General features: G+C 39.0%; 1 protein-coding gene across 6 annotated transcripts in view; it reads right to left on the bottom strand.

The window, feature by feature from the left end:
* The window catches only part of NMNAT2 (nicotinamide nucleotide adenylyltransferase 2), a 207342-nt gene that overhangs the window by 171853 nt on the left and 15961 nt on the right, over positions 1 to 19528 (bottom strand). For 4 of the 6 annotated variants that reach the window (XM_070473961.1, XM_070473962.1, XM_070473960.1 and 1 more), the window contains one exon: positions 207 to 355. The exons of the other annotated variants lie outside the window; for them this stretch is intronic. The gene's annotated coding sequence lies outside the window, so the exon portion shown is untranslated. The remainder of the gene's footprint in view (positions 1 to 206; positions 356 to 19528) is intronic. 6 annotated transcript variants of the gene reach the window in all.

Here is a 19528-nt window from a genome sequence, read left to right as displayed (position 1 = left end):
TCCCCCCTCAGCTCTCATACTTCCTATCATCTCTGTCAGTCCTACTCTAAGGGAAGATAGGCAAGAGGTCTTGTTTGGGGTGCAGAGAGAGCTGTCTCCACCAGGGCAGTGTCACATAGGAAGAGCTGCCCAGAAGTGGCAGGGGAGAGGGGAGGATGAGCAGGCAGGCATTCAGGGGAATCTCAAGGAGCAGCTCCATTACTTACTCCTTCTACCCGGAGAACACTTCAGTATCTGTGAAAGGATGACCATCCTCAGTCCTGGGGTAACTGGCATGCATCTGGCCCCGATTTTGGAATTGTGGGGATGAGGAAAGTTTCCTGTAGTTGCTCCCTTGATTAACCACTCTTCCACCCTACACATATATGTTTCAAGAGAACAGCATTGAAACATGTATATTATCTAGGGTGAAACAGATCACCAGCCCAGGTTGGGTGCATGAGACAAGTGCTCGGGCCTGGTGCACTGGGAAGACCCAGAGGGATCGGGTGGAGAGGGAGGTGGGAGGGGGGACCGGGATGGGGAATACATGTAAATCCATGGCTAATTCATTTCAATGTATGACAAAAACTACTGTAATGATATAAAGTAATTAGCCTCCAACTAATAAAAATAAATGGAAAAAAAAATAAATAAAAGATGCACACCTTAAACAGGATTGCAGGAGGAGTACAGAAAAAAACATTCTTAAGAAGCTTGGTAAAGCCGTTTGGGTATATAGACTACACTTATCCCAAGTGCTTAGTGTTCATTCATTAAAGCCTTCTCCGGAGGATTAGCTCTTAGCCTCTGGTTAGCCCAGTCCTCACCAAAAAGGTGCTGTTTAAAGTGATAGACATTCAAATTACTAAAATTATTCTATATTTTTATATCAAACTATCAGAATCTGCCTTCAGTGCAGGAGACCTGGGTTTGATCCCTAGGTCAGGAAGATCCCCTGGAGAAAGGAATGGCAACCCACTCCAATATTCTTGTCTGGAGAATCCCGTGGACACGCTGTAGTTCATGGAGTTGCAAGAGTTGGATACAATGAGCAACTAACACTAACTCAATTTATCTTCTTTCTAATTAGTCAGAATGAGTGTGATAATATAGAGATTGCAAAGTTGTTTAAGAAAGAAATTCCAGAGTTAAAGAAGAGAGTGGTTGAGACTCCTTTTTTAAAGCTCATCAGACTTGGAGGTTGCCTTTGAAACAGATGGTAGGAAAGATACTTTTCCTTTCATGTGTGTGGTAGACACTGTTGTTTGCCAATTCTCTTCCTCCTTTTTTAGACTGTCATTCCCAGCTCTCTTGGAAGCTAGTGTGGCTATGTGACCCAGTTCTGGCCAATGATACATGAGGGAAATTAGGCTGGGGTGGGAGGAGCAATTTACTCCTGGGAATGATTTCTATTTCTGATAAAAAACAGAGATGGGAGTTCAATACAACTGTATGAAAATGTGATGTTGGAGCTGCAGCAGCAATTTTGTTACCATGAGATGAAGATCTGAGGATGAACACTCAACAATCAAGGATGTCAGAGTAGAAAGAAATATATATATATATCTTTAATTAAGCAGCTTCCCAACCCTGGAATTATCTATCTCCAGATAAATGTGTTAATTGCTTAAGCCATTCTTTGTCACTTATTCTGTGATTTGCAACAATTTGTATCCAACTGATACAACAGAACTGGCAAAGAAAAGGATTCTTCAAGTAGAGTTCCCATTACCCCATTTGACACCTCTGTGTCAATTAGATAAGGTGCTTCTTCCTCTAGATGGATTTCAAGTCCTAATTATTTCCTTTGCCAAGTGCCCTGGTGCCTTATAGATCACCAACTTGCCTCCTTAAGTACATCATACAGCTGCCTCTGTTGAAAGGGTTTGGGTGCTAATTCCAAATAAGAGGGAGAAGGCAAGGAGAATTCCTTTTGCTTGCTGATTTAATTTAGTTTTGAGACTGACTGACTAAAATTTGGGCTGTTGTTATCATTATTGCTTTTCATTTTACACAATGAATTTGTTTTTAACTCCAAATTCAATATTGGATTTTTCCATTCAATAGGGTACCCCAAAACACAATTCTGGGAAAAATACTAGTTAGTACGAAATTCTTTTTTAAGTTTGTACTATCACACTGCTGCCAATAATCTGTTAAGACTGAGCTGACAAAAACTGTATCAGAGGAATATAACTGTCTGCAGTATGAAACTGTTATGTGTAGATTATTAAATTCTCTTACTCCTCTGTTAAAACTGCTAGAAGCATTACTTTTGTATAATCAGCATGACACCATTTATCCTTCACCTGATGCAACTAAGCTTACATATTAGGTCAGAGGCTACTCATTAGTTGGCAGTATGTCATTTTCATCATGTCCAATCAAAGTTTCAAATTATTAAGTTAAGCCAAAGTACTTTTCTGTGAAAATACCTTTCCAGTTAATGTTATCACTTCAAAAATCTTAGTTTTGCCTACATAACTGGTAAAATTAATCAATATGAGCATAGTAATATATGCAGAAAAATTATCACTTTAAGAGATGCAAATTAACAGGAATTTGACATGCTTTTCCACTCATTTAATATTATATGCCCTTACTCTAGGTATTCATTAGTGCAAACTCACCCAGAAACAAACATGAGTACTAACATATGACAAGACTGAGAATACTCTCAGATGATCATAAAATATAAACACAACGTTTAAAAATTCTCTTTGAACTCCTAGATATGTTTGAAAATTTGGCCTGAATAGACAAAACAATCATCATAAGTAGACTCAGATGTTATGACTAAACAGGGTAATATATATATTATAATATATATAACAGGTAGGACTTTCCTGGTGGCTCAGAAGGTAAGGAGTCTGCCTGCAATGCATGAGACCCAGGTTTGATCCCTGGGTCGGGAAGATCACCTGGAGTAGGAAATGGCAACCCACTCCAGGATTCTTGCCTGGAAAATCCCATGGATGGAGGAGCCTGGCAGGCTACAGTCTATGGGGTCGCAAAGAGTCAGACACAACTGAGTGACTTCACTATTCACTATAATGTATATTATACATTGTATATATGCACTTATATATATATATCAATTTATGATTTACCATAAAGCTAGAGTAATCAAGACTGTGTGGAATTGGCAAAAGGATGCACACATAGATCAATGGAACAGAAGAGGCCAGAAATAATCAACTGATTTTTAACAATGTGCAAAAGCACTTCAATGGAGAAAGCATATTCTTTGTAATAAATGGCGCTGAAGCAATGCAACATATACATGCAAAAGAAATAAAGGGGGAGAAAAAAACCATGTCATAGACTTCACACGTTATGCAAAAATTAACTCAAAATGGACCATATACCTCAATGTAAAATAGAAAAAACAAGTTTCTAGAAGAAAAATATAGAAATTTGCATCATCTTGGATTTAGTGATAAGTTTTAGATATAACAACAAAAGCATAATCCACAAAAAGAAAAAATTTATAAACTGGACTTATCAAAACTACAGTGTTTGGCTTTGCAAACAAACAAGAAAACAACCATGGTTAAGAATGACAAGACAAGCTGTAGAGCTGGAGAAAATATTTGCAAATCATATGTCAACTAAAGGACTTGAAGTCTGGATATAAAAAACTGTTGTAACTCAACAAGAAAACAAGCCACCAAAAAGCTACTTTTCCAAAGAAATTATACAAATGGCAACATAAACATATGAAAAGATGCCCAAACTAATCATCAGGAAAATGAGAATGAAAATCACAGTAAGATACCTCTATTCACCTACTAGAACGTTTAAAAATTTTTTTAACTGAGCAATTTCAAATGCTGGTTGAAATGTGGTGGAAGAAGCACTCTCAGTCATTGCTTGTGGGAATACAAAACGGTACGAGTTTGGCAGTTTCTTAACAAAGAAAAACATGGGGGTACAATATGGCCCAATTCTAGGTAATTACAAAAGTGAACTGAAAACCTTGTACATATAGGGGTCTGTAAATAAATATTTACAGTAGCTTTATTCATAATCACTTAAACTGGATGCAACTGATATGGCCTCAGAGGTAAACAGAGTCACAAATTATAATACATCCATACAATAGAATGTTACCAGCAATTTTTACACAATGAACTCTTGATTCACACAATAACATAGATGAATCTTAAATACATTTGTTATGAGAAAGAAGCCAGACCTAAAAGACTACCTGCTGTATGGTTCTATTTCACTAGCATTCTGCAAAAGGCAAAACAGTAGAGATAGAAACTACAGATCATTGGTTGCCAAGAGTTGGGAAGAGATTGACTGTAAAGGGGCTGGCACAGAGCACATCTTAGGTGTTGGAAATCACTGCGGTAGTGGATATGTGATTCTATGCATTTGTCAACACCCATAAAATATTACACATAGTCTAAGAAGTCTGTAAATCTAAGAGTGAAATTCAATGTATGCAAATTTGCAAAATCAACCACAATGGTGGCGGGGTAAGGAGGAGAGGGTCCCAGGATATAAGACAGACAAACAAATCCAACTGTATTACAAATACATGACATAACCTAACTGAAATGGATGGGGGAAAATGAGTTGACCAAAGTAATTTTGGAAATGTGTTCTGACTGGCTATCACAAGGCTAAAGTAAATGCAACTGTACATGAATTCCTTATTTCCATTGGTAAATTTGTTTCTCACAGGGGTGTAAGTTAGCAATTCTGAAACTACTGTGGGGTTGAACAAATAAGGAAATAAACTATAGCTAATTAAAGCCAGGTTTCTTACTGTCAAACAAAGAAGTTACAAACAAGCAGAGAGGGATAGAAAGAAACCTGTAGTTCTAGATGAAAATTGACTCTACATGTATGAATTTACGTGTGTTTATGTATTTTCAGGTAGAAAGATACAGAAATAAATATAAATGTATGTGTACATATGAGTTAGCAAACATACATACATTTCACTTTCTGTCTGCTCAAAGGGCCTAGAAGCAATGGCACCCCATTACCAATGAGTACCCAGATCTTGGTAGAAACCAAGATTACTATCATTCTCCAATAAAGAAACAAAGACTCTGAAGAAACGGTTGATTCTATGTCTGGGACAAGGAAAATACAAGTCTGGAGCTCCCAATAGTGCCATAAAGGAAAGGTAAGGAAAAAGAAGGGATAAGGCATGTTGCTTAAGGATAAGGTCTTTGGGGCATCCCAAACCTCTCACACCTTCTGTGGTATGCTAGAAGGACTTCATAGGACTCGGCATACCATGCACTAATGACTAAAATCTATTACAATGACCAAGTAAGGTTACATACCAGATGCTTAGGGTGAAAAGGCACACTGATCAGAGTCCAGAGAAATCCACACACAGGCTTTTTATACTTTCCCCTTCTGGTCCAGGAAGAGACACTAGGTGTGCTTCCCTTGTGAGCAGTGAAAATGCAGTGGCACCTGTACAATGTTTCTTTTGGGAAGGCTCACTTAAGACTCAGAGTTTAGGGCTTTTATTGGGGACTAGTCACGTAGGCACGCTCTGGCTGGCATCTAACAAAATCCTAGGCTCTCAGAAGGAAATAGGTACTCAGTGTCTTATGTGAGCAACAAAACCTTACCAGTATAGAGAATTTTTCACGTCAGTGTGGGGAATTTTCACAAGCCAAGTTCACACATGCCAGCCAAGGGCAACCCTGCAAACAGGCCCTTCTAAAGACAGCAGCTCTGGCCTGCTTCGTTAACTCTTTACTGTACAGGACATATCAAAACGACACAGGACCCATGGCCAAAATGAGAACAATCTGAACAACAAAATAAATAATTACAGAACTAGATTTTAATTCAAAGAATAAAACAGATATCTATGAGTACATATAGCTATAAATAAGTGAAACAAATAAATTAGGTGAGGGGACAAGCCTGTGTTACTGGATTATTCCAAATAATAATATAGAAGGAATTAAGAAAATTGAAAATCACCCTTAGAGCACCACAGTAAGAACTGCTGCAAGATCCCCTAAAATTAGTACATGAAACTAAGAAGAAACAGAACATTTGCATAGTTTCAAAGTATCTCACCAAAGGAAAAAAAAAGAGAGAAAATTAATTTTTATGGTGGTTTATGTATTTGTTCATAAATTCTTTAATAATCAACCTTCTAAAAAGTGAAGCCTAATTCCATTTTCTTTGAGTATGGACTGGACTTATTGACTTGTTCTAACAAATAGAGTATGGAAAAGGAAAAACAATAACTTTACAGTACAGAAAATGGCAGACCCCAGCTTAATAATGTGATCAAAGTTAACATCAGTTATAAGTCATATTGATACCATGTACTCCTGACATGATGTAACCAGAAGGGCGTATCATTCTGTGATATCATTTCCAAAAAATTCGTAAGTTTAGTCATGAGAAAGCATCAGAAAAATCCCAGTTTAGGAATATTCTACAATATACCTAATCAGTCAGTAGTCTCTAAAATTGTCAAGGTCATAAAAAACAAGGAAAGACTGAGAAATTATCACAGATTTAAGGGAACTTAGATGCAATGACTAAGTGTAACATGGACTGGGTCTTGAAAACAAAAAAGGACATTAATTAAAAACATTAATAAAGGACATTAAAAACCTGTGAAATCAGAATTTAGCTAGTAGTTAATAATATTGTACCAATGTCAATTTCACAGTATATAACTATGATTATATAACATGTTAACATTAAGGGAAGCTAGCTGAAGAGTATCTATGAGCTCTCCGACTATATCTACAACTCTTCTGTAAATCTAAAGTTATTTCAAAACAACTCAAAAGAATTTTAAGCACTTAAGCTGGCACGTACCAGCTGCTAACTGACGCTAGCTTCTCTGAGTTAATGTACTTGCTAATCATTCCCAGAATGATACTGACGGGAAAGTTTATCTTGTTGCCTGTGTGTGTTCAGTTGCTCAGTCATGTCTGATGCTTTGCGACCACATGGACTGAACCCTTCAGGGTCCTCTGTCCATGGGATTTTCAGGCAGGAATACCAGAGTGGGTTGCCATTTCCTACTGCAGGGGAATCTTCCCTACCCAGGGACTGAATAGTGTCTCTTGCATGTCCTGCTTTGGGAGGCAGATTTCTTTACCACCGCACCACCTGGGAAGTCCCTTGTTGTCTTTACTCCAAATAAAAAGTGTATTTCTTCCTTTTTATTTTTTAAATTATGAAAGTATGATAACACATTTACAAGAGACTTTAAAAAATACAGAACAGAGTTACATATAGTTCCACTATATATTACCATTATTTTTTTAAGTAGATAAATTAAGGTTTTTAGTTGGAGTTTCAATATAAAACTCTCAAAAATTAGTAGAAGGAATAGACAGAAAAGTAGAAGGATAGAGCAGATCTGAAAAGCACTATGAACCAATTCAACATAATTAAGATTTATATGAATTAAAAAGTGAATTTCTAAGGATGAGCGATTTTAGTGGCATTTATAAGCTTGGAGAATTTCATTGTCCTTTAAAAGAACAATATCATAATGGAAAACTACCGGGGTGACAGTTCTAAATGTTAGTGCATGTGCATGCATGCTGAGTTGTGTCCAACTCTTTGTGACCCCACAGACTGTAGCCCGCCAGGCTCCTCTGTCCACGGAATTTTCCAGACAAGAACACTGGAGTGGGTTGCCATGTCCTCCTCCAGGGGATCTTCCCGACCCAGGGAGCGAAGCATCTCTTGCACCTCCTGCACTGGCAGGTGGATTCTTTACAGCTGAGCCACCTGGGAAGCCCTAATGTTACTGCTTTTGGTCAGTTTTTGAGCTGCTGGGGACACCTTGGCTATGCCATCCTATCAGTGGAGATTATTGTCCAGAGTGCCAACATGGCTGGAGAATTAGCTCTGGACCTGTGACCACCCAGGGGTAAGACGAACTAGCTACATATACCACTATAGCTGGCCTCAACGCTCCTAGCCCAACTGTTCAAGTTTGTGTTTTTGAGGCTGTTTGGAAATGTATGACTCGGGATGCCAGAATCAAACCAACACTGAAGCTAGACATACCTAAAAATTGGACAGCGTGAAAAAAATGTGGCCAACATGGGCCTTACTGCTGGCCCCAAGGGCTCCAGAGAGTACTAACTTCAGCAGTGGTCAAGTAAGAGACTGGAGAAGGATGAAGAGAGTTTTGGAACACTGTAAATTGTATTGTGTTCTGACCTGTGCTTCATCTTACATTAAAATGTTTTTCTCCCATTGGAAGAAATGAACTTTATGGTTCTACCTGCCTAAGCTCTTTCTTGCTCAGTGGCTTTTGTAAAACTACATAGGGAAATAGTTTTTGCTTATTATTTATGCTCCCACCTACTTCCAAAAGGATATAAGATCCCCAAACAATTTTGCTAACCCTCGGCCTTCATTCTCTCCCAGACCATCTGTTCCTTTTCACCATGAAGTCACAGTACTAAATTTGTGACAGTACAATCATTTCCATGGCAACAGGATATGGTCCTCACCACCGAATCCTTATTTCACTCTGACCAAGATCAAGTAGCAGGAAGATCAGGAAGTATATGCTGACATTTTCTGTTCTTTTTCAAGTTTCATTTCTCTCTGAAGAAGTCCTTACTTTTTATTCTAAAATCTTATACTCAGCCTAGATATTGTGTTTCTGCATAGCTTACATACAAAACATTGTTCCAGTAAATAATCAGATATGCAAGCCAAAAAAGAAGTTGAGAAAAATCACACAAGCCTACACACACACACACACACACACACTATGATGTATAAACTGGTTTGACAGTGAGATGACTAGTAAATACCTTTCTGGTTTGTACAGAAGAAAAGAGAACACAGAATCCATTTAAAAGACATGAGACTTTGAAGCCTAAGAAATCTGCTTTGATGACTGTGATAAGCAATGGGAGGCAGCTGACCTAGTTCCTACTCAGTGCTTTCCTTACCTTGCTGAGCACAAATAAAACATCAGAGGGTCTTCCCAATGTGAGCTCAGGCTGTCTGACCAGAGGAAGACAGACAGATGTTCAACTTTATAGAGATGACTAATACCTGGGTATTTTGTCCACTTGTTTTTAACCACACTCAGCTTAATTACACAATCTTTGGAGAGACTCCTTAGAATACCATTTGCTACACTGTGAAACTGAGTGAAGGGCATGAACTCTGAAAAGAGAACTTGTTACTGGAATATCAGAAAATACCTGATTGGGGCATTAAGTTGGCAGTCTTACAGGACAGATGGCAAGGTGTGTTATAATGAGGTTCTGCTGGACAGTCCACATAACATTATATTAACATATAACTATATGCATAATATGTCATATTATATAATATACACAACATATTAAATATGTGGGCTTCCCTGGTGGCTCAGATGATAAAGAATCTGCCTGCAATGCAGGAGACCCAGGTTTGATCCCTGGGTAGGGAAAATCCCCTGAAGAAGGGAATGGCCACCCACTCCAGTATTTTTGCCATGGAGAATCCCATGGACAGAGGAGCTTAGTGCGCTACAGTTCATGGTGTCGCAGACACGACTGGGTGACTAAGCACGAAGCACAATTAAATATGTACCATAACATATACCATGTGTTATGCGTATTATATGTATATAAGAGAAGAAAAGTGTAACATGTAAGAACTATCTTCTCTTTTCTATTCTTCCCAGCTTCCATGTAGACAGGATAAGTGGGGGAAGGTAGTGGGAGAATGGGTGATAAGGGCTAGAAAGAAGAGCTGGAGGAAAAGCTAAAGTGATTTATATTAATTTTTTTTTTGGCCACTCCATGTGGCCTGTGGGATCTTAGTTCCATGACCAGTGATTGAACTTGGGCCCTCTGCAGTGAAAGCATGGAGTCCTAACCACTGGACTGCCAGGAAATTCCCCTATATTAATTCTTTAAAAGGTAAAAAGTCACCTACAGTGGAAAAGATTTGGAAGGAAGAGGAAGTGGAAAGACAAAGCAGACAGTGAGAGAGAAGGGAAGTGACTGAGAAGCCGAGGACCCGTATTTTGACAGCAGTTCCTCTGTGATACAGGTGCTTTGGGGGAAATATATAGGAAAGCGGATTAAGTTCTGTTGTCTGTTATATGATTTACCACTTTGCTACCTCTCCAAAATTTCAGTGAAGACAAATTTTTCAGAGCTCATTATAGATGAACTTGTAATTCTTCTGAATGAGATAAAATGTTCAGATGGACACTAAGGCTGGAGTAAGCCCTATCCTAATTTTATAAATATGTATATAATAAGACTCTCTTGAGGAAAATGACCAGCAGGGCCACTATCACTGCTATCTTTCACCCTTGGGAAATATGTCCCACTGCCATATTTACCTTGGGAAATATGTCCCACTGCCAAGTCACGTCATATTCATAGTAGGTACTGACTGGCCAGGGATGGGTGGCATTCTACGACCTGGAGTTTTTAACTCTAATGAAATTCAATTTTAGCCTTAAAGAATCTAGGAACTTAGATGATCAAACATGGAAGAATGGGGGGAAAAGACACTATGACTGCTTTAGGGAGGACTAAGGCCAAGCCCTAAACCTAGTCTTTAAGGACTGAGAGAAGGCAAGACCAGAATCCAGAGAGCACCATGATACCTGAAGGGCAGGCCTCACTGACAATGAGATCACATTCAGGCTTGCTCCAATCTGACAGTGATCTCTCTGTCTTGTTACAGATTGTGACGGGACGGAAAATGCAGAATCTCCTGTTGTACTCATGCATAGGATTATGGTAGTGAGTGGTAAGGAAACCTTTGCAAGAACGTCATCGTCACTCTTGATGACATCAACATTTTCTAAGCATAGACATCATAATGGAGAATATGTAATGATTCTGGGGAAAGTAAGGTAGAACAAGATGGAAGAGATCATCAGGATAGAAATGGGAGGCCAGGGCAGGAATACGAAGGCTCAACTATTCCCTGCTCTCCTGTATAACATGAGTTCATAAGATGTGCTGTGAATTTTTTTTTTAAGGTTCTGAGGAAAGCTAATTTTGGACATTGCATAGTTTTTTTCCCTTGGGGAAATACATACTTGCATGTGATAGGCTCTGAGATGTCTCAACACGGGAAAGAAAAAAATCTGTTAAACTATTGCTGCCCAAACTTATCTGGTGATGTGCTGTGTGTGCCAAGTTGCTTCATTTGTGTTGGACTAATTGTGACCCTATGGACTGTAGCCTGCCAGGCTCCTCTGTCCATGGTATTCTCCAGGCAAGGATACTGGAGTGGGTTGCCATGCCCTCCTCTAGGGGATCTTCCTGACTCAGGGATCAAACCTTGGTCTCTGTAATTTTCAGAGAAGAGTTTTGCTTCACAAAAATTGTGTGGAGTTTATGTTTGTTTTCCCTATAAAATACATGCTTTCTCCATTTCTCCTAAATGCTCAGTGCCTTTTTAAAAATGTATTTATGGCTGCGCTGGGTCTTTGCTGCTGTATGTGGGCTTTCTCCAGTTTTGGCAAGTGGGGGCTACCATTCACCGTGATGTGCAGGTTCCTCATTGTGGTAGATTCTCTTGATGCAAAGCATGGGGCTCTAGTGTGTAGGCTCGGTAACTGTGACACATTTGCTTAGTTGCCCCGCGGCATGTGGAATCAAACCGAGGGATCAAACCCATGTCCTCTGCGTCAGCAGGCAGATTCTTAACCAGTGAACCACCAGGGAAGTCTGTTCACTTTATAATGCCTGTTACCACCCGGAAACTATCATTTGGCAAATCTCTAGGACATTAACTTTTCTCTGTAGAGTTGCATGCACCAGAGTTTGTTTTTTTTTAAACTCCCTCTCACCAAAACCAACCTGATTCCTCAGGAAACTGCTTTCTCCTAGGGAATCCACTTTAATGTTGCTGTTGTTCAGTCACTAAGTCATGTCCAACTCTTTGCAGCCCCATGGATTGTAGTAAGCCAAGCTCTTCTGTCCTCCACCATCTCCTGGAGTTTGCTCAAATTTATGTCCCTTGAGGCAGTGATGCTATCTAACCATCTCATCCTCTGCCATGTTGTTCTCATTTTGCCTTCAATCTTACCTAGCATCAGGGTCTTTTCCAATGAGTCGGCTCTTGGCATCAGGTAGCCAAAGTATTGGAGCTTCAGCAACAGTCCTTCCAATGAATATTCAGGGTTGATTTCTTTTATAATTGACTAGTTCGAGCTCCTTGCAGTCTGAGGGACTCTCAAGAGTCTTCTACAGACCCAGAATTTGAAAGCACCAATTCTTCGCTGACCACTCTGCTTTATGATCCACCTCTCAGCATCTGTATAAGATTACTGGAAAAACCATAGCTTTGACTATACGGACCTTTGTTGGCAAAGTAATGTCTCTGCTTTTTTAATGTGCTGTCTAGGTTTTTCATCAGGTTAGTGTGCTGTCTAGATAGCACACTGTCTTTTCTTATCTAGGTAAAAGTAAAGTCTGATGCTATAAAGAACAATATTGCCTAGGAACCTGTAATGTGAGGTCAATGAATCAAGGTAAATTGGATGTGATCAAGCAGGAGATGGCAAGAGTGACTATGGACATCATAGGAATCAGTGAACTAAAATAGACCGGAATGGGTGAATTTAATTCAGATGACCATTATATCTACTGCTGTGGGCAAGAATCCCTTAAAAGAAATGGAGTAGCCCTCATAGCCAACAAAAGAGACAGATGCTAGCATAATATACATCCTGCTGTCTACCTTGATTCTTTCATATATCAATATATCATATTCTTCCATATTAGTACATGGAGAGCTAGTGCCTTGGTTATTTAACAGCTGTGTGGTATTCACTGAATGCCTGGGTTATTTTATTTCATGATTCTGTTGAGAGATATAATGTTGTCAATCTTTCATATTATTAACAATATTGAATGAATAGGCTCACTGAATAAACACCTAGAAATGGAATTTGTGCCCATGGGTATGTACATTTTTACTTTTGAAAGATATTTCCCAATTGCTCTTTATACCTATATACTCATCAAATACATATGAGCAGTTACTTCCTTAAATCTGTATTAAATCAGTATTTTATCAAATGTTTTGCTCTTTGATAATTTGATTGGGGGGGGGATGTACATATTTTTATAACTTGAGAACCAACGATAGAGAAGTCACAACTCAGGATTAAGCATAAAGGGCATTTACCTATCTTTTCCATTTGTAATTTGAATTCCTCATCTTACTGAACTCAAGAATTTGTTCCTAAGCAGAGAGGTATTAGATTAAAATAATTAACTTACTTTAAATCAAAAGTGATTGATATTTAAGTACGTTGCCTCAAAAAGTTAAGACTTTTTATACTAAGATGTCCTTACATACATATAATTCTGGCTTTGACACTTTGGAGGTAGTGGGAAGACTACAACCTCTCTAGGGTTTTCTAGTTTCATGACTCTCTGATTTCTATAATTCTTCAGATACATGAAATATTAAACAATGAGCAGAATACTTTAACCACCAGCCCATTCACAATTACAGTCTATAAAATAAAGAGACAACCCTTTCTTTTATACATCACCAAATATAAATCAGGAGAAAAGGAAGAAGATCCCAGCTGTTTTCACCTTCCCTCTCCGAGTCCTATAGTCACACCCAGTTGGAACCATTCAGCCTCACATACTATAAATTAACACCTCTCTCCAGAACACAGCTCCTGGCCTTCCAGTTACCTCATTCCATTATTGTTGCCACACTTATTCTCTCAATGTATCAGGCCACCTCCCTTGCCTTTCCCAACCCAAGACAACCCACTCTTCTCCTCAATGAGAAATTTATTTACATCACTATTCATTCTTGCTTTCTTCTTTCCTAACATAAAAATGAGCCACTATGGAGAATAATATGGAGACTCCTTTAAAAACTAGGCATAGAAGTACCATATGACCCAACAATCCCTCTACTGGGCATATACCCTGAGAAAGCCATAACTGAAAGAGACGCAGGTACCCCAGTGTTCGCTGCAGCACTATTTACAACAGTTAGGACATAGAAGCAACCTAAATGTCCATCGACAGACGAATGGATAAAGAAGTTGTGGTATATATAGACAATGGAATATTACTCAGCCATAAAAAGAACACATTTGAGTCAGTCCTAATGAGGTAGATGGGCTTTCTTGGTGGCTCAGCTGGGAAAGAATCCACCTGCAACGCAGGAGACCTGGGTTTGATCCCTGAGTTGGGAAGATCCCCTGGAGAAAGGAATGGCTACCCACTCCAGTATTCTGACCTGGAGAATTCCATGGACAGTACAGTCCATGGGGTTGCAAAGAGTTAGACACAACTGAGTGACTTTCACTTCACTTCACTTCAATGAGGTAGATGAACCTAGAGCCTATTGTGCAGAGTGAAGTGAGTCAGAAAGAGAAAAACAAATGTCACATATTAACACATATATATGGAATGTAGAAAGATGGCACTGATGAACCTATTGGCAGGGCAGCAACGGAGATACAGACATAGAGAACAGACATATGGACACAGTGGGGGAAGAAGAGGGTGTAATGAATTGAGAGTAGCATTGAAACATATACATTACCATATGCAAAATAGATAGCCAGTGGAAATTTGCTGTATGATGGAGGCAGCTCAAATCAGGTGCTGTGATAACCTAGAGGAGTGGGATGGGGTGGGAGGTGGGAGGGAGATTCAAGAGGGAGGGGGCATACTATATCTATGGCTTCTTCATGGTGATGTGTGGCGGAGACTAACACAATATTGTAAAACCATTATCCTCCAATTAAAAGTAAATTTTTAAAAATTCAGCATAAACTCAATGTCTATCCAGACATTGGCAGAAATATAACCTAGGTCAATTTTCTCCCTTTCTCTGGGCTGGATCTAAATTTTAGTTTGGGTACTGCGTTTATGCTATGAGCTGGGGTCAGGTGTGGACATGGTTTGGGGACCCATGGGATGTAGATGGCAGTCACCATCTTAATAGCACTGGCAGCCAGTGGATCACCCTCATAAGCCATCTATCAGCCCATGCTGGGTGCTGCTGGGTCATCAGTTCATTCAAGTTTTTAAGTGCTCTTAAAGTCATTCCACCGAAGCATGAGACTGGCTTGGGCCCGTCTTCCTAGACACTGTTCAGTCTTTCTTTGCCCTTCTTCCAGGAAAACACATTTTTAAAAGTACATTTGATGAAGATATGGCTGCTGTGGGGAAGGATGGGGGAAGGCATAGTTAGGGAGTTTGGAACGGACATGTACACACTGCTATATTTTAAATGGTTAACCAACAAGGACCTACTGTAGAGTACAAGAACTCTGCTCAATGTTATGTGGTAGCCTGGATGGGAGGGGAGTAGGGGAGAATGGATGCAGGTACATGTATGACAGAGTCCCTTCACTATTCACCTGAAACTATCACATTGTTGTTAATCGGCTATGCGTGTGGTGCTAAGAAGCTTCAGTCATATCTATGATATGACTTCTATCATGATATTCAGTCATATCAGTCATATCAGTCAACTCTTTGTGACTCCACAGACTGCAGTCCACTAGGTTCCCCTGTCCATGGGATCCTCCAGGCAAGAATATTGGAGTGGGTTGCCGTGCCCTCTTCCAGGGGATCTTCCCAACCCAGGGATCTAACCCGTGTCTCTTATGTCTCCTGCGTTGGCAGGTGGGTTCTTTACCACTAGTGCCACTTGGGAAGCCCTGTTAATCAGCTATATCCCAATATAAAATAAAAAAGCTTTTTAAAAAAGTATATTCGATAATATAAACCATCCACGTACTTATCATCCAAAATGAACAAATGTCTCTCTCTCATATTTCCCTTCAGTAAAGGGGAAGTCCCCTATGTGCCCTTCCCATCTTCACTCCCTATCTCCCTCATTCCCCAGAGACAACCAGCAACATCAATTTGGCACAAATCTAGCACAAATCCATGTTGCTATGCTTTTGCTTGATATATTTATAGCCAAAAACAATATCTGGCATCTGTATTTTAAAATTTACAAATAGGATCATACTGAATATAAAATTCTGCAATTTGATATTGCAGAGTATTGTTAAGACTCATTCATGTACTAATACTAGTTATTATAACTTCTGTATTGTATTTCATCAAATGAATATATCCTACTTTGTCTGCACTCGAGCCATTCATCCTTGAGGGTATTTCCAGTGGTTTTTTAATACCAACAATACTGTAGTGACTATCCCTTCCTGCCTCCTTTCACCACCTGCTACTCCTTAATTATTGCTATATTCATAAATGGCTTCACCAGGCACATTTGCCAAAAACCTCAGTCGGCCTTGAACTGTTTCCCTCACACCTCACATCCCCATCACCAAGCTGTCTGCTCTGTATCCTGAATCCAGTCACTTCTCAATACTTGACTTGTGGTTGTGCAGGGTCCTTGTTGCTGTGAGGGCTTTTCTCTATTGGGGTGAGCGGGGGCTACTAGCTAGCTATGGTGCACCGGCTCCCCATTGCACTGGCTTCTCCTGTGGAGCACGGGTTCTAGGCATACGGGCTTCAGTAAATGGGGCACATGGGCTCAGGAGTTGTGGCTCGTGGGCTGCAGAACAGGCTCAATGGTGGTGCTGCCCTGGCTTAGTTGCCCCACAGCACGTGGGATCGTCCTGGATCATGGGTCAAACCCGTGTCTCCTACACTGGCAGGATTCTCAACCACTGAGCTGCCAGGGAAGCCTTCTCAACACTTTTAAACAAGCCTCAACCACCAATGTCTCTCTCCCACTACTACAATAGTTTTCTACCCTACCCCACACACTAATTCCACTTTACCTCATGAGCTTCTTTCTTCCAACATTCCAAGTCATTTCTGCTTCAGAGAATTTGTTTGCCATGGCTTCTTTCCTGAAATGTACTTTCTTAGACCTTAAACGTAGACCTTGTTCCCTTATTTCTCTGTCTTTCCTCAAATTCACCTTCTCAGGAAGGTCTTCCCTGTCCATCCTTCCTAAAATAGCACCTCCAGCCCCCACCCTTTCTTCCTGCTAAATTTTGCTTCAAAGTACTCAATCCTGTTTGAACTGATACAGACTATTCTTCTAATAATAATACTTTTAATATCATGTTTAATATAAATGTTAATAATGTCTTTTAATATAAACTAGATATTTTATATTTAATACTTATAAAATATCTATATCTATATGTCTATATCTAATCTATATATCTCCACAAATGTCAGTTTCACTTTGTTTCTTGAGAGCAGTCTTATCCACTTTTTTATTCCCAAAGCCTACTATGATTCTGGGTTCAGGTAGGAACTTGATAAATATTTATTCAGTCAATGAGTTAATGTTATCTCATGCATTTTTCACCATTTCTTTTAAATTATGTATCTGGAGGTGGAGTTTTGGATCATAGGATGTACAAATTTTCAACTGGGCAAGGCATTTCTAAATTGCTCTCCTAAGTGGCCTTACCAATGTACACTTCCACCAGCAGTAGGTAAGGTTTCTCGCTTCCATATAACTAATAGTCAACACCTGGTATTGTGAAATTTAGAAATAGTTCCCAATCTGACGGATTCTTTAATTTGTATTTCTCTAATTACTAGAGAAGTTGAGCATATTTTCTTTCCCCATATTTTTCTGTTAGACTGTCTTTCTCTTATTTATATAAGAAATTTATATTATGTGAATATTAACCTTTGTGTTATAGATATGCTACAACTATTTTCACCCAGACAGTGGCTCTCCCTTTAATACTGTGTGAGAGATATTTCGAGCTTCTCTGGTGCCTCAGGTGGTAAAGAATCTGCCTGCAATGCAGGAGACATGAGTTCAATCCCTGGGTTGGGAAGATCCTCTGGAGAAGGGAATTGGCAACCAACTCCAGTATTCTTGCCTGGCAGGCTACAGTTCATGGGGTCGCAAACAGTCAGACACAGCTGAGTGACTAACACACATACACACACATGAGATATTTTATCAAACAGAAGTACTAAATTTGGAGTATTCAAATTTATAAAGGTTTTTCCTTTATTATAATTTGTGCTTTTGACTAACACTTAAATAATCCTTTCTTCCCCTGTGGCCATAATGTGTTCACCTATAATTTCTTTCAATAGTTATAAAATTTTTATTTTGTCCCAGTTTTAGATCCTTAATTCATCTGGAGTTTAGTTTATAGCCGTGGTTCTCAAATAGTGATGTGGGGATACCCCGGGGGTCCCCAAGACTTTTTTAGGAGATTTGGAACACCAAAACTATTTTTGTAATAATATTGAGACATTATTTACCTTTTTTCACTCTCATTTTCTCACTGAGCAGTGGAGTTTTCCAGAGGCTACATGACATGTGATGATGTCATCACTCTGATGGCTAACGGAATGTGTGTTTATGTGTTTATGTGTTTTACACATTTATTAATTTTTATTTCTAATATAGTGTCTTAGTTGGTTCAGGCTGTTATAATAAAATATCCCAGACTGGGTAGCTCATAAAGAGCAAACATCTATTGCTCACAGTTCTATAGGCTGGAAATTTGAGGTCAGGGTGCTAACATGATTACTTGAAGCCCCTCTTTCTGGTCACAGGCTTTTCATTGTATTCTCACATTGAGGAAGGGGCTATATAAAGCTTTGTGGGGTCTCTTACAAGGACACCAAATTCTTCTGGGAAAGCTCCACCCCCTGACCTAATCACCTTGATAGGCCCCACCTACTAAGGCCATCTATTAGGATTTCAACACACCAATTTTGGGAGGACACAAACATTCAGATCATAGCATATGGTAAATATCAACAGATACAACCCACACATACAAAAACTCTGACATGTTCAATAATTTTTAACAGTGTAAATGAGTTCTGAGACCAAAAAATTTTAAGAACTGGAATAAGGTATGAGATAGTGATCTAACTTCATTTTTTTCAGTACAGAAAGTCAGTAGCCCTCAAATTCACTAATGTTTCCTCTGTCATATGCCAAGGTCCCACATGCACTTGTGTCTACTTCAGCGCTCTCCTTCATATTACAGTACTGCTTCATCTAATTACTATAGCTCTATAAGGAATCTTCCTATCTAAGGAAAAAAATCACACTTCCTTGGGCTTTTAGAGTTTTCTTGGCTCTTTTTAGACCTTTTCTCTTTATAATTATCTTTAGAATTAGTTTGTCAAATTCCACAAAAAGTTTTGTTAGGATTTTGATTGAAATTCCATTTAATTGTGGAGTATTGTAATACTTAAGGTATTGATTTTTCTGTGAATTTAGCATGACATAATTTTTATTAAAATCTTTTTTTTTTTTTTCCATTTGGCATTTTAGATATTTTAGCCATAAAGATATTGCACATTTTTGTAAGATTTATTCCTGAGCATCTTATTATTTCTATCGAAATTGTAAATGGGATGTTTACAACCACCACCACCATCACTCCGTCATTACATAGGTGTATGGATTTCCTATTAGGTATATAGAATTGATATTGATTTTTCACATTGATTGTGATTTAGCAACGCTGCTGAACACTTAGGCTAAGTTTTTTTTTTTTCCTTGAATAGCTTCTTGGAGATTCTACTTTAAAAAATGGTACCGGCAAATATTTTGCTCTCTTCCTTGC

This window comes from Odocoileus virginianus, chromosome 11, assembly GCF_023699985.2.
Source record: "Odocoileus virginianus isolate 20LAN1187 ecotype Illinois chromosome 11, Ovbor_1.2, whole genome shotgun sequence".
NCBI lineage: Eukaryota > Metazoa > Chordata > Mammalia > Artiodactyla > Cervidae > Odocoileus > Odocoileus virginianus.
The sequence above is the reverse complement of the archived record's forward strand: the minus strand, read 5'-3'. Positions and strand labels throughout refer to the sequence as shown.